The sequence below is a fragment of the Anser brachyrhynchus genome (assembly GCF_964034855.1).
Source record: "Anser brachyrhynchus genome assembly, chromosome: 6".
In the NCBI taxonomy this organism is placed as follows: domain Eukaryota; kingdom Metazoa; phylum Chordata; class Aves; order Anseriformes; family Anatidae; genus Anser; species Anser brachyrhynchus.
The window spans coordinates 35194963-35210353 of NC_137700.1; the positions used below are offsets into that span (position 1 = coordinate 35194963).

A 15391-nucleotide genomic window follows, 5' to 3' on the forward strand; every position below is an offset into this window, starting at 1 on the left:
TGCCCAAATACATAGGAACATACAGCTATTCTTACAACACCCAAGTAAAGAGGAGAGATTATATGGGTTATCTCAGGTCAGAAGTTTGAAGGAGAACAGATCATTACACTGACTTCACAAGCACTTGATCAGTAGAAGGTGTTTATCAACCATTTTTATATAAATCAACACCTAGCCCCATTCCTAAAACATTTATGCTACTAAAAAAGTCATCAAGAATTCCCATCTTGGAGGCTTTATTGGAAAGGAACCAATGGTTCTAATGAACAGGTGTTTGGCTCATAGAAGCTTCTTCTGGTTCACATCAAATGCTCTGGCTGTCAAGATAAATATATTTCATAACAAGACTTCTAAATTTCTATTTTAGTCAATAATTTAAGTCATAGAGCACCTAGTAAGACTATTTTCCCTGTTTCCCATATGAACATAAAACTGTGTCTATTTCTATTAGATTAAGATGTCACTAGCCCTCCCATGCCTTCATTATTTTTTTTAAGTTAGACTATCAGAACATGCTTTCAAAGAGACTTATACCTGAAACTAATTTAGAAGCAAAGTATACCTGTTTACATGCATCAAGAAGTTGATGATATGAATATATGTATATGATCTTGTTTGTTTACTGAAGCCAGCTGTGAGATTTCTGCATGGGACACAGGCGTGTTAACACCTGCCATGAGTAAGTTCAGGCTGATAGTTGGATGGATGTCACCTGTCGCTTCTCCTGTAGAAGTACCTACTGTTGTCCGAGCAACACATTACACACCCTTTAGCCCATAACCTCTACACACCTGTTTTGACATGAATGAGGGAATGACCCTCTTCTTTATACAATCATTTATGATTCCCGTATGATACCATACGGTCAGAAAGTATTAACGTTTATAATTATTGTTATCTCTAAAATGGCAAAACACCTTCCTACCTGGTAGGATGTTGGGAAAGACGATTAGCTATTATTTGGAGAGGCCCTTAAGACTGCTGAATGCTAATTCCTTGAAGAGAGAGACATGTATAATCCACTGACAGTTGTTTAACAAACACCCAGGACATCGCCTCTGTGGTCTTCACAGCTGCTTTGCTTAGTAGCCAAGAGAAATAAGCAAGGCTTGAATGCTCAGAATTAATAATGGGTTTGAACAACATTTGGCTATGAAAAATAGTGTTTTCAGTATGTTGACATCTTTTCCCTTAAAACACCTAATATTCCAGTTTTATCTAAATATTTCTTTTTATCTTGTATCAGCCTTCTAATGCATTACTCTCTCATCATTTTATTGGTCAATACATGTTCATGCTCAATGAGCTTAATCAGTAATCTTTTTTAGATTTCATCTAAGAAATGTCTTCTTTTTTTTTTAGTTGTTTAGTTTCTAAATTAACTTTTATGTTTTATTCCTTATTTCAGAGTCACAACACTAAGTTCTAGATACATAGACAAAGTCATCATGATGAAAAGTCTGTCACCAATAAATGTACTGAGGGAAAAGCAAACAAGAAGGAAATGTCATGAAATTCCAGAGGGCAAAGACACTTTCTGCAGCAGCACCACTGCAGCAATGCCATGAAATTAGTTTTCAGCACGTATTTCATAAATTTCTATTTTTACTGGTGATGATTCAAGCTTAGTAAAAATCAAAGGGCTTGGACTGGAACTGATGGCACAACAATGCTAGATAGTTTCACACAATACACCTATTCAAACAGCTCCTGGAAGTTACAGTCTCTACCTCTCAAATCTCCATGCTGAAATATCATTGTGGCTATTTCATCAGCAAACAACAAGAGCTTTAAGATTAATTCAATACACTAACCTTAACATGGTTGAGTCAGATCTGAGAGCCAAACAATTCTAAAATGTTCTTAACACATTTTAACAACACCTTGCACTAGAGCCAGTAAGATATTTTTGCGTGAAAGATACCAAGTATTATATAAGTTAGACTTTATGGGACTTTTTATTGTAGTTCAAATCTAATTTCATACCAAATTACAAACAACTTTGACCCAATCACTCGCTGGAAAATGAAGATGTTAGCTCAGAAATATTGCAACACTGCCCTACGGAGATGGACAATCAGCTCATGGTTTGACACTGTGTTATCAGTGACGTTGCTCTGTTTCAGGAGAGATGTAATTTGAATACTTCCTGTCTTCTTTCTCCAAAGTGTGCCAGGAGCCTTGGCTATGCTGTATGTTGTGCAACGTCTTCCCTGTCTTAGTGCACCTTGAGAGAGATCTTGAGATAGAAGTTCAGGCACTGAAATGTATCTTCCAGGGCTCTATATGATATTTCTGAATAGGCAAGCATTTCAGTTTTCTCTTTAGGAAATCTTTGGACAAATCCGTCAACACAGACTAACTTTTCTCTGTTCTCTTTATAGAGACACATTCCACATACACACAACTACGATGCATTTATAAATAGCATAAATAGGTTAATATAGACATAAGTTCAAGACCTGGCCTTCAGCATTTGTTCAGCTGAACAGTCCTCTTTCTGGAGACGAGTCTCACTGATGCTAAAGAGGCCTGTGACAGTATATATTACTCAGAGGAACCAAGATGCAAAACTTGAAATTCACTTCCAACTCATTCATTATGCATGTATGGTTTCAGTTCTCTTAATGGCAGGCTCACATGGATCATACATTTTAACTACATGTTAGAAAGAAGGAAATCTATACATTAACAAGAGGAAAGAAAAACTAAGTTCCACTGTTCACCATTCAGTGGAGATGGAAATCTACTCATGAATAATGCTGAGAAGGCCAAAATGTGTTGTGTGTTTCCATTTTCCATAACTACTGCAAATAACAATTCAGGGAGTGCTTTAGCTAGTAAATAAAATATTCTAATGCATATTTTTCAGATTCTGGTTCTCTTTATACAAATGCTATAAAATATTATTTAACCTGTTCTTTCTGTGGTGTTTTTTTTTGTGTGTTTTTTTTTTTTCCCACTTAGGCTCTTAGCACATAGTTAGAATTAATTTTGCTAAACTTTTGGACACAAAAAGTTTGAAAGTCTTGAATAATTTCACTTTCTTATCATCTACTATGTGACCTCTTTCCATGTGAAGTAGTGAACTTCTAACTTGCCTTTTATTTTCTTTACATTTTCATTATGAAATCTTTTCTTTTTGCTTTGTATATAAGCCCCCAAATATGTATCCGTTTAGCTTTCCTGACTGTATTTGTGTTCTTCACCATCATTCTCATCCTCAGATCTATCTCCTTCCTCCTACTTTTGATACACATTTCACTTTGATTTTCAAGTCACAAAAGCGATCCTGATGCAGCTTTGTCAGTTGTGGGAAGCGTGTAGACACAGCTTACTCCAAATCAGAAGGTTCAGTTTTAAGTCTTTTTAAATGTATCCCTTACAAGAAATTAGATTATTACATACCAGTGCCCAGGAAAATCCACTTGCTGCTATGGTATGGTTAGTAGATATTCTGATAAGTGAGAACACATTTGGTGCTAATCAGGTGAGAAAGCCTGAAATAGCAACAAAGAGAAGCATTGTGGGTTTTTAACCCAGAGGAGGTAACCACCTGGGACGATATTGCATGCATTGTAAACACAATATTGTAACCACAGCTCTAGCCCAAGGGGAGCTGTGATTCTCTTTCCCTGGCCATGTGCTAGACCTACAAGGGATCCAACAGGCTACGAGGTACAGGTGTTGCTTTAGTGCACTCAGAGGAGATGATCATTTGGTGTTGTTCTGAAAAATTAATAATAGAAAACTGGAATGGACTTAAAGGTGCAAACAAATTATACAAGTTATGTGACAAATTCTGCTTTTCTGTCTGCTTTCTCTGTGCCCCCTACAACACAGAAAATTCATCCCAAGTCCTACTTAGTCTCGCTAATACTGAGAGATTACTGAGAGGCTAAGGAAAAGCTGACCTGGAATGAAGGTCATACTGGGTGAGTTTCATCCAGCTAAGCTTTGACATCTATATCTGTACCTCACACTGGAAAGAAACATTCATTTCTAGGGCAGAGTTCATCTTATCCTAAAGTGGATGACTCGAACATTCAGATGCATCGCTCCTAACAGGCTCTGAAGGAGCCTATTTCTCTGCACTGAGCACAAAATTAGCTTCAGGTGACTAACCAAAATAGAGACAAACCACCGACTTCTAGTGCTGGGCAGGGTAAACCCCAACCCAATTGGCAAACCTTGACCGTACGCTACAAAGCAAATAACTGGGGAGTTTATATAGATGCACAGGACTAGCATAAAGCCCTGATGTATTTGTATTTACCCACTGGAACAGCTCAAGGAAGTCAAAGCTGGACTTCAAAATATGAAGCTCTAAACAACTTCAGACTGATCATCAAAGGCTTTAACCAGCTCAAAGCTATTCCAGCAAATAGATTTGCAGCTGGGTTCCTGCAGCTGGTCTTCCCTGCAGGGTTGTTTCAGTCCTTGGAGTAGATGTTATCTTCTCACTGAAGATCTCAAAGGATCTAGCTGTGATGGAGCTAATTATAGGTAATCTGCTGATACGTGATTAAATATTCTCACCAGCACAACTTGCAGGTTGTGTGGTATGCTCTGCTATGCCAAGCAAGAGGATCTGACATTGAACGGTAATAAATACCAGCTCGGACTGCAGGAGATTAGTGATTTGAAGCACCTGTTGTGTGACAAAGACATCCATGCCAGCAACAGCTCAGACGAATTCCCTTAAACAAGGAGGCCTTGTCATGTACTTGTTAGGAAACAAAGTCTTCATTAATCACAATTACGGAATCATTTCTGAAAATTTATTTTTTATTACGGACCAGAGGAGGAGCGGATGCAACTCCTGATCCACCCACTGTGCTCAATCTGCTACAAATATAGCAAGAAGAGACAATTCTTCCACTAAGGAGACTGCAAGCTAAAAATACAAGGCGGAGGCTGAAGGGCAGCCAAAGGCACACAGGGTGGTATGCTGTGCCTGTGATCACCCTGCTGGTCTGTGCCCAAGGGCTGTTCTTTGTCCCTGCAACACTGCTTATACAGAGTGACTGCAGAAATTAAAAAGCCTCTAGAGACCACTAAAAAGAAACTGCATGTAATGATGTCTTTCACACTGTCCTTAAGATAATATGAAGCCAAAGTTTTCAGTCAGTGCAATGCTGAATGAGTAGCTGCCTAGTTTTCTGTAAGACCGATGGCAGGACCTGCTTCTGAATGACTAACGCTACCAGCACTGTCTGAGAAGTGATAAAGCCAGTAGTGGTGTTTGATTATGAGTAGTCTCAAAGTGAATTGGAAGAACTTGGAAGTTGTTTTACAGAAACCATTCTGCAAATCACCTAGCGAGCCTTAGGAGAGGTCCAAAGCACTGCAAAAATCATTGAACTGGACACACAGGCTTTGAAAAAGATCTTTCACCTACACCAAATTCTCAGAGTGCTCCTAGTCTGAACACAAGGAACTACAAAAAAACAGGAATATGTTCCATACAAAAACCGAAAGGTTCAACAATGGAACATAAGTGACTCAGCCTTCTACATCTAAAAAAAAAAAAACATAACCAATACAAAAATAAGCATACCTTGACCGCAGAATCCTGGTGTCAAGATGAAATTATGTCCTCCCAAAAGTTTATGCCACTGTCAAACACACCCAAGGCTGAAAAATATACAAGAGACCCCAATGAGCATGGTGAGTTTCAAAACAAGTCCAAAATGTTCTGTTCAAGTCACTTCTTGAAAGTTGCCCTTAAATGTGAAGCAGCCAAATGAGAAAAAAAAAAAAGGCAATACAATTAACAAAATAAAATTGCATCAAAGTACTACCAACAGAAAATTAAACATCTAAAGAAACTTCTGATTCCCTGCAAGGTGGCTAGCATGTACGTATACCTAAATGTGACAGGTTTTATTCCTATGCACGGGCTACTTGATGTATTTATGTTTGGAACTGATCTGTTGCACAATGCAAGAACAACACAGTAATAACAGAGCATAAATCAGTTTCCTTGGCACCAGGGTCTAGATGGCAATAACCTGCAAATAACACATGACTCATTGGCAATTCCCTTTCATTTGCTTATTTAAAGGGAACAATATCGAAATTTATGAAATTATGCCCATACAGTCAGCTATATCCTATTTAGATAGCCAGTTCATATAGGTGCTGGCACTGAGTCATTTTGTCCACTAACCAGGTTCCTGAGCCGAAGATTATTAACCAAAAGCAGTTACAAGAGGATGATGAACATGACACAAGTAAAGCAGTATCCTTAGGCCATTACATCTATGACAAAACAACTGCTATCACGTAACAGCAGAGCATAATCTACAAATGAATTAACAGCTCTCTGATTTACAGGTGGGAGAGATATGTTTTCAAAGGGAAGGTGGCAGACAATTTGTTTTGAAAACAGTTAACGCCTTCAATAGTAGGATAATAAAACCTAAGCCACAGTTGCAGGTTGTTTCAAGAAGAGCAGGAGACATGCAACCACACCACAGGAGAGGTCCTGGCCTCCTTGACGTGCAATCAAGAAACATCGCGATTTTAAGCCTTGCTTTTTACACCTGCTCAGTTCCATAAGAATAATACAGGGAGCAGAAATTCAGCATAGGGAAGTCAGGTGGTGGATACAACACACTTCCAAACACTGCAGAGCTAATTACCGCCCTGGAATCACACTCAATTGATAGCGTGGGCCGAATAGACGCTGGGGTTTTTAATTGCTTGTTGCTATATTAATGTTACTTTTATAGTGATTAGAAAAGACATGACTCAGAAACGAGCCACCACAGGAATGACAAACGTTTCAAACTTGAAAGAAATGTACTGGTCTTTCCTGATGAAGATCCATCAGGAGGTAAGGCAGTGAAAACGAAAGAGAATCTCACAGCAGATAAAATATTTTTCTTAGCCCATACGTATTATTAAATATCTATTAGACATGAGTAGCATACAGTCCTGTGGGGAACAAAATTGGTATAGTCAAGTTATCTGTGCAAGTGGTTTGGAAAGACCAGACCCTCCTAGAGAGGAGAACCCCAGTGAGTAAATCCTCACTGTTGCTGCACTGTTGATTCAGATATCCGCAGGTGGGTGCTTAGCTAATGGGTGTACTTACACCCACAACCCAACACGCATCCCAGCAGGCATGTACCCATGTCCTGATTCAGGATAACATATCTTCTCAGCATCATACACACACTAAAGAAGAGCCCACACCCCTTCATGGTAATTTGCTGGTCTTTGTGCTAACTTGACCTCCTATCTTATATATATATATATATATTTTTTTTTTTTCTCTCATTCACTTACCTGCTTGTATTTCTTTTACCTTTTGACATTTTTCAAAAATGAATGCCATGCAAAAGCTGTGCTAGTGCAATGTTTACCCAGCAAGGTCAGGAAGATGGCAAAAGCTATCTGGCATACAAAGATGGGGGAGAAGTGCAAACACGAGCAGTCATGCCAGACACTTTCAGAAGCACAGCCAAATGCAGGGTCAGAGAGACCACAACAGCAAAAATGAGTCAAAACGTCCTATCCTGAGCACTGCAGCAAGACTCAAAGGATACTCACGTAAATAATCACTAATCTCAACAGGCTAAAAATATTCTCAAATTTTCTCTGATGTTGTGTAAGAAAAAATTTTCACACCAGATACAAATATTTCCTAGTAGACTTTTGACTACAGAACCTGTCTAGCTCTGCTAAAGGTATCATTCACTTTAAGGCAGAAATAAAAACAGGATGCAGAGGCTGACTATTTTTCCGCTCCCTATCAGCTGCTAGTTGGCTATTTAGAAACTCATTAACTTCCTCAACAGACCTTGACCCTAATTAGTGCCTGAACTGACCAGCCTGCCCCTTTCTCCTTCACCTCTGCCTCTCCGAGCCTTCCACAATGATTAAAAGAAACCATACTCCTTTTCTACAATTTTAAAACTGGAATTGCTTGAGCTATCAGGATCTGCACACAACTGCTAAATTCCCTTCTGCCTCACAGCTTGCCAGACCATTCCAGAATTATCCAGCTTGCTTTGACACCCAAATTCTTCATCTGTACAAATACTTCAGAACCTTCCCTAAACGAAGCTCCATGGTTTCCTTTTCTTTGCCTTTTGTACAACAGAATCTGTTTAACTGTGATTGAAGTATCACCGGGACCATTTAGCCAACTGCAATGTTGATGCCAATCTTGTAAGCTTTTAAACACCATCAAAAAGAGGGAAATGAACAAAAAATGGACTCATTCCATCTTCCAAAATTAAAATGTATTTTTTGTGTAGATATGTACACATACACTCCATAAAGGTGACCAAAAAAAACCAAAACATCGATATAATCGAAAAAAAACAGAACCTCTCACATTAATTTATATCTAAATGGACGCAGCCAACAATGTTAAGTTCAATGAGTATGTGATCTGAAAGAAAAGCAAAATGCAGAAATCAAAATGAGAAAAGTTCTAATTGCAAAACCTAAGTGTGGTGTTACTCAGGCACTTACACAGTTTAATATATGTAGTCAGCTAATGCAAAATGTTCTTTATTTCCCGAGTTTCTTCCAATTTATCAGAAATATTTTTCACATTCAACACCTGTGAAACAAAACAAATGCTTCTATGCCCTGAAATTGGTATTTTTGGATGACTGGACATCAGTTTCACCATTGCACAGCCAGATGTGCCCCCTCATACTCCAGCTCAAGCCATTCTCTTCTTGGGTAACTCTGATAGTCCTTACTCTCTAAAATAAGGGGAAGTATTGTCCGTGCACACGGACTATTAAAATAATCGGTCCAAGGGCTATAAAGTAATAATGCTATCCTAACAACTGTGTAATTATTATTATTACTGTAAATGCCACCTAAAGACTCATCTTATTTTGGATAGGCACAAAGATCTTCCGTTGGCATCACAGGAAGGCAAACTGAGGCCATCATAATTCATTATCATAATTACATATTGATGATAACTCTAGTTTTTTTGTGTGGTTTTTTTTTTTTCCAAAACAATGTTTGAAAAACACCATTACTGCAACAACAGGTATGAGGATGGTAATCTCCTGAATGTTATCATTGGGTACCTGTAACAATTAAATTAAATTGTAATCAACAGATTTCTCAGCTCACAGTCAGTCTGGTGAAAATAATAAGATGTTTTAATAAACTATTTTAACAAAACATGATGCTGTGACACCCAAGCAATTTCTTAACATTAAATTTCAAAGAGGCGTGAGGCTACAAGGTCCCTTTAACGTAACAGTCAGTAGCCTGTTAAAAATATTCCCATTCTGGCATCCTTACCTTGAGTAGTCACTTATTTACCAAGCTTGAGCTGTAGACATGGTCAAACCACTGATTAAATATTTCCTGAATTCTATCACTGTTTTCCTTATGATTCCATATATAGGTACCCAAACCACACTTGCCTTTTTTTCTGCTTTCCCACATTTTCATACACTACTATCCAATTCTATGCTAACTGTCCTTTGTTGGACACAATTGTCCCTCAAGCTCTCATACCTTATCAATTTCTTAAAGACCAGCCTTTAAAAAGACATTTACTGAATAAGCAGACATTTCCATCCTGAAGAACACTGTAATATTTCTATATTAATTCTGCACAGAATTTGGGTGGAAAGTTGAAATAATGACTCTATGGAAATACTGATGTATCCTATGGATATATTCTCCCTGTGGAACAGAGGCATTGTTTCCCTATTGGTTCTCATTTAAAAAATAACATAAGGGTTATAGATTACCTTTGGAGTAAACACTGCTTTTCATAATAGCCCTCTCTGCCAGTACCCTTCAGGGCAACTGCCCTGAGAAATTGCCCTCAGGAATAGTGGAGGCTCTCTGTACTTACAGGACGAAGAACAATCTGAAGGATAGATGGTGGGCTTGTTAGCCTCATTGTAAAGCAGTCTCACTGCATGCAAAGTAGCTTCACTGCAAAAAGTACTTTCTGAAAGACAGAAAAGCTGTTTTGCATGAAACTCAAAGTGCAACAGATTTATTTGGCAAATATAGATGGAGAAGCTTCCCATGCTGAATAATAATGGCAAGAGGACTATCAGTTTTGCAATCTTGTAAATCACTAGATTTCAACTCCGAAATAATTTCTTTTGAAAAATATGAATTAGCCATCTAAATCACCTAGATCAAGATTTTTTAAAGATATTTAGGTGCCAAGTCCCTGTAGAATTAAGATTTTGGACAATAAATATGAAGCTTTGAATAGATTAGCTATGTCATTTCAAAAAAAAAAATATATATATATATATATAAAAATTAGACTATACTGGCCAAACAGAAAAAGCTGTTACCGTCACAATAGTCAACCACATAAATAAACCATTGGCATGATTGATCTCAGTGGCCTTTAATCCTCATGGCTCTTTTCCCAGGCCGTCTAGGACACTTTGTCCGGTATATTAAATCTGAAAGATAATAATTATTGTAGATAATATACATATATAATAATAATATACAGCATTTAGAAACAATTATGAAGGCATTTCTCTGCACAATAACTATATTGTGCACTATTCAGGATGCCCCAACTTTGATGTGGACAGACAAATAAGAGACAAGAGGACAAGAGGAGCTGCCCCTTCTTGTGCCACCCGTGCAAAATGAGAGGTGAACAGACCATGCACCAGGGAAGGCCAAGGTAGGTCTCCGTGCACACTGAGCCCTAGAAGCCTCTCTGATGAAGGCAAAGCAATGAAATACCAAGATGCAGTTTCCTTCTTTCTCCTTTGAGTTTCTATGGCCTCTAAACAGCAAAACTCAGGCTGTACCTGGCCTCCTCACTTCGCTTTGTGAGAGCATAGCTGGACTGAGACTAAAGGGTCCAGGCTGGCTATGACTGTGCAGTAACACGGGCCAAATAAGAGCCTTTACTTCTCTCTCTTTGGATGGTAGTGATTAAAATAGCTGATAAAGTGCAAAACCACACATGGATTACCTGGGATTACAGCAAAAGCCTGGTGCCAAGGAGCTGTGATAGCTGATCGCCACGTACTACCCAACACCAACTTCTGCCTCCCTGGCCACAGAGCCTTGCCTCACTGATGGCTTACCTACACTGAGATGAACAGAGGCAGAAGAGCAAGGAGAAAACCACCACGGAAACCCTGCACAAAATGAGGGAGTGTTGGAGGGAAAGATTTACCGACAGAGCCTTATACAGAGGTGCATTTAAGTAGCACAAAGTCAAGAAGCGAAGGAGACCACACAAGTACCAGTGTTTGCAGAGCTCAATGGGAGTAGTAACTGAACAGAAGGGTGGTGGGAGAGGAACAGTAAAGGGAGTGTGAAGATGAGAAGCCAACCCACATTCCCAGAAGGTGGCATTACGTAGTAACAACTCCGCACAATGTGGTTTTAGCAGCATATTGGATGCACTGTAAGGGTTGCAACTAGAGGAGGAAAATAAAGACTGGAAAGTGGAGAGATGAGCTGGCAAAGGCATATGGATCAATTATGCTGGTAGGAAAGGAGACCGAGTGGTTTGAGGTCACTCTGTAACTGGAGATCTCAGCTAAGTTGGCTCCTGCGGGGATTTGAAAGAGGAAGGGGACATGTAGCATTTGTTGTCCTGGAGAGGAACGTCTTTCCAAACTACCTGTTACTAGCCATGAGATTAAGATTCGGAACCAAATTCAAAAATGTCTGGGTGACTTCTCTCACTCACATCTGCTGTTCCTGAGTGACATAGGCTTTGATCTAGTCTATTGTAAATTACCAGATAATAATCTACATTACTAGTCAGTTAATGTATCCCCGGTGATTCAAGGAGATTATGTTTGCCTTTATATTATTACTCACTTGCTGTGTTCAAAAAAAAAAAAAAAGACTAAATAAGTATCATTATAGATAATGCAAATAATTGGAACAGGCCAATGGAAGGTCCAAGGGATGGAGCAGCACTCAGGTGAGGGTGAGACATGATCACCAAATTTCATATGACTAAGTCATCTTGCTTTCCTATGTCACATGTTGTCTGTTTATAGCACACCACTAACACCATCTCCTGGCCAGTTGGTGTCTGGAGTTAAATCTTTCTAAAGGTCTCTGAGAATCTGGAAAGAAAGGTACTACAAACAGAGGAAACATTATTTTTGCCATACCTCATACTCATTCACCTCTGGCTTCACATGTCAAAATAAGACAGCAACACCCCCACACTCCCAAAACACACACACACATGCTTGGATGTAGGGTGCAGGCACTTCTACTACATTTTTTTTTTTCTAAAGGGTCTCTAGCAAGAGGTATCAAAGAAGTTTGAAATCAGCTTACATTTTCAGAACTAACCATTGATTTGGATATGTTTTCTGGGGGCTCACTGAGAAAACCAAAACTGAAAGTGTGAAAACAGACCCTTTTCCAGGGTCTCAATTTCAGTATTTTAAACCTCAGATACTTTTTGTAATATCCATAATAGATCTTCTTCACCTGTTGTTATCAAAGATTTAGCATTCTCTCTTCCCTTTATTTGTTTTTCAGATATCATGACCATCCACAGATGCAAACAATCTCCAACTTCCCTTGCTTTTGGTACAGCTGAGTTGTTAAAAGACCAAGGCCTGTCAGCACTGATAGAATTTATCCAGCTGTTTTCAAGCATTTGAAACAAGACTTTGACATCCTCTTGGTCTTTCAAATTGTCAAATTTTAATTATCTCTAGGTGTACAACATAGCATCATAAGTATTTACCTTGGAAACTGCACAGGGTTTTTGCTTATAGGTATATCAGTTGGCCCAGACACCTTCATTTCAAAATCATTAAGACCTAACTCACAACGCAAGGAAGATACCTTCTTAGTTTTGACATAAGAGACCACATATCCAGAAAAAAATCAACAGAATCAGTAAAATGTATTTTTGCCTTCAAATTAGCTCAGGAACATAGGGTCAACTTCTAATTTTAGCTAATCCCAGAACAAACAAACTGCAGCAAAGCCTCCTGCGTCATCAACAGCCTAATCAATCTGGAGTCTTCAGCACAGCCTGTCCTAGAGAATTCAGTACTTGGAGCTATAGTGGGCTTCAGAGGAGAACAACTCCATGAATCCCTTGGAAGAGATCAGATTATTGTACTCCTGAGGGATTTTCATAGAAGAGAACTGCAGTGTCATGCTTTATGGAATTGCTTGTGGGAAATATTACATGAATGCCTCTAGTGTATTATAAGTGCAAACATTTTGCAGATGAATGCAATGCTCTGTTCAACTAGTTTAGATTGAAATTGTGTCTTTCTGCAGAGTGCATACTTTGTCCAGTTACTTTGTCCAATACTAATCATTCTGTGAGCACTGTGAGCCACCTATCTCTACTACTGTAAAGCATGATGAATGGAAGGAATCATCTCAATGCATATATCATTGAGATACATGTGTGTGTTGGGTGCAATTTGAAGAAAACTATATCCTTTGGATGGTCTTTTCTATGCGAAGTCCCAGAAAGCAACCTTTTTGGAGGCTGAATGCATTAAAGGATATGTCTTGACAAACTGGGGAGAAAAATTTTGCTTACAGCATCTGAAGAGGAAAATCTACTGTGACGTTCAACTGATGATGGAATTTGAGTAATCAAGTCATCGTTAAAAAGCTGTATGTCCCAGTTTGAAGAGTAAACTGACAAGCAGGGGGAGTTTGTCACCTCAGGTAGCAAAATAGCCTTTGTGATGAATGAGTCCTCTGTTCCAGAAGTCACGGCCTGACAGTTAAGGCAATCCTCCTGTAACTTCACAGAAAGGTTTTCTTATTCACAAGACAAACACATCCAAAGTTTGCTTGGATAGCTCCTCCTCCAAGCTGCTTACAGTTTAAACGACCCAGGAAAAATAAAAGCAGCATGGCCTGCTCCAGAGCCCTACACTGAGCTTTGCCCTTCTCCAGCTCATTTCCATTATCTGCAAAATAGCGATAATGGTACTAAGATCATGATAAGCATTATTATGATCACTTTACAAGCACAGCACAAGGTAATTAATACAGTTAAGTTAGATACATGTCGTTCTTGAAGCCACATAATTCCTTATAAGAAACAGATCTCTTCACAGCAAGAGAGACTGTCTCTGAGCATGATGCTATCAGCCCGATGAAAAATCACAAACTTAAAAATGGGGACAACACTAGTATAATGGATACAGTGTGCTAAGAAAGTAGGTCTAAGAATGAACTAGCAGGATTATGTAGCTTGGGAAATGAGAACTGTGATTCTAATCAGCAGCTGCTATTGAGAGAAGAGCAGAGGTTTTGCGCTGGATTTGAGAGGGCTGCGCTACAAAGATTATTTCATACAGAAAATGACTGAATCTTAACTCTTCAAAGGATAGGGGTTACAGTGAGCAGATTAACATGGACACTTCATATTTCTATACATATGAATGGTCAACTTCAAAGGAAAACACTGTGATAATTGTAAAGAAGGTGTTAGAAATATAACGTGTTTTGGGTCCTGTTCATTTGCACTCTGACTTTTAGAGTTCCTGTTGGCTAGCATGACGAAAACTTGTAGCTTTATATTGCAGCTGAGATTTACAAAGCACACAGGCTCAGAAACTGAAGGAATAAATGAGAACCAAATCAAATATTGTCAGACTGGAGCTAAAGTAATGTTTTAATTAGTCACGCAAAACTTTCTGCATGACTAGAACTAGGCCTGCTTTTTCCTCATCAAAAATACTTATTTTTTTAAAGCAGATGCTCTTAGCTTTTCTGGCACCATTAATCTTCCCCGGTACTTTGGTGGAAGTTGGTCTCTTCCCATGAAAGCACATGCTACTCTCTAGCTGCTCCATCGTTTTTCAAGGGTCAGATTCTGTGTCACAGTGTGGTAGAAAAGAGGGCTGGAAGAGACCTGGAGAAGACGATCTAGTCTATTCACCCTTCCCCAAACTCATTCCACACACCTCTCTCCTGTTGTATAATGAGATGTTTAGTAATTGGCACCAAATGTGTTAAAGGAGCTTTCTGTTCAGACTTTGTGAGCCACATGAATAGCGCTAATCAATTTCTAGAAACTATTTTTTTCCAGTCCTTCATGTGTGCAATCATATTCAGATCCCACAACGCAGCTTTGTAATTCAGCTGGCTGAGACAGCTGGAGCTAGGCTCTGCAGCTCAGCTAAGGCTGGAGGTGTTACAGAGGGAGCAGAGTACTTCAGGCTCCCAGGGCGATCCAGGTAGCAAATCTGAGGAGATCATTCCAGGCCTGGCAATGTGAGTGGATGGAGGCAATTCAAGTTTGGTGGTGCTTCAAGTCTTGTTATAATTCTGTGTTTCTCCTGCTTCTCAGATTTCTTTATCGGTTTGCCTCTATGTTTTTCTTTGCCTTTTTATTTTTTCTTACTTAACCTAACTTACAGAACTCTTAACACTTTTTTTTTTT

General features: G+C 38.9%; 1 long non-coding RNA gene across 2 annotated transcripts in view; it reads right to left on the reverse strand.

The window, feature by feature from the left end:
- Positions 1-1939: 1939 nt before the first annotated feature.
- The window catches only part of LOC308197496, a 59518-nt gene continuing 46066 nt past the window's right edge, over positions 1940-15391 (reverse strand). The window contains exons 7-9 of one of the 2 annotated variants that reach the window (XR_013952988.1): positions 5561-5637; positions 3409-3729; positions 1940-2295 (exon numbers count right to left, since the gene is read on the reverse strand). This is a non-coding gene — a long non-coding RNA (uncharacterized lncRNA). Of the gene's footprint in view, positions 3730-5560; positions 5638-15391 lie in introns of both variants that reach the window. The other variant, XR_013952987.1, reaches the window with a different exon arrangement.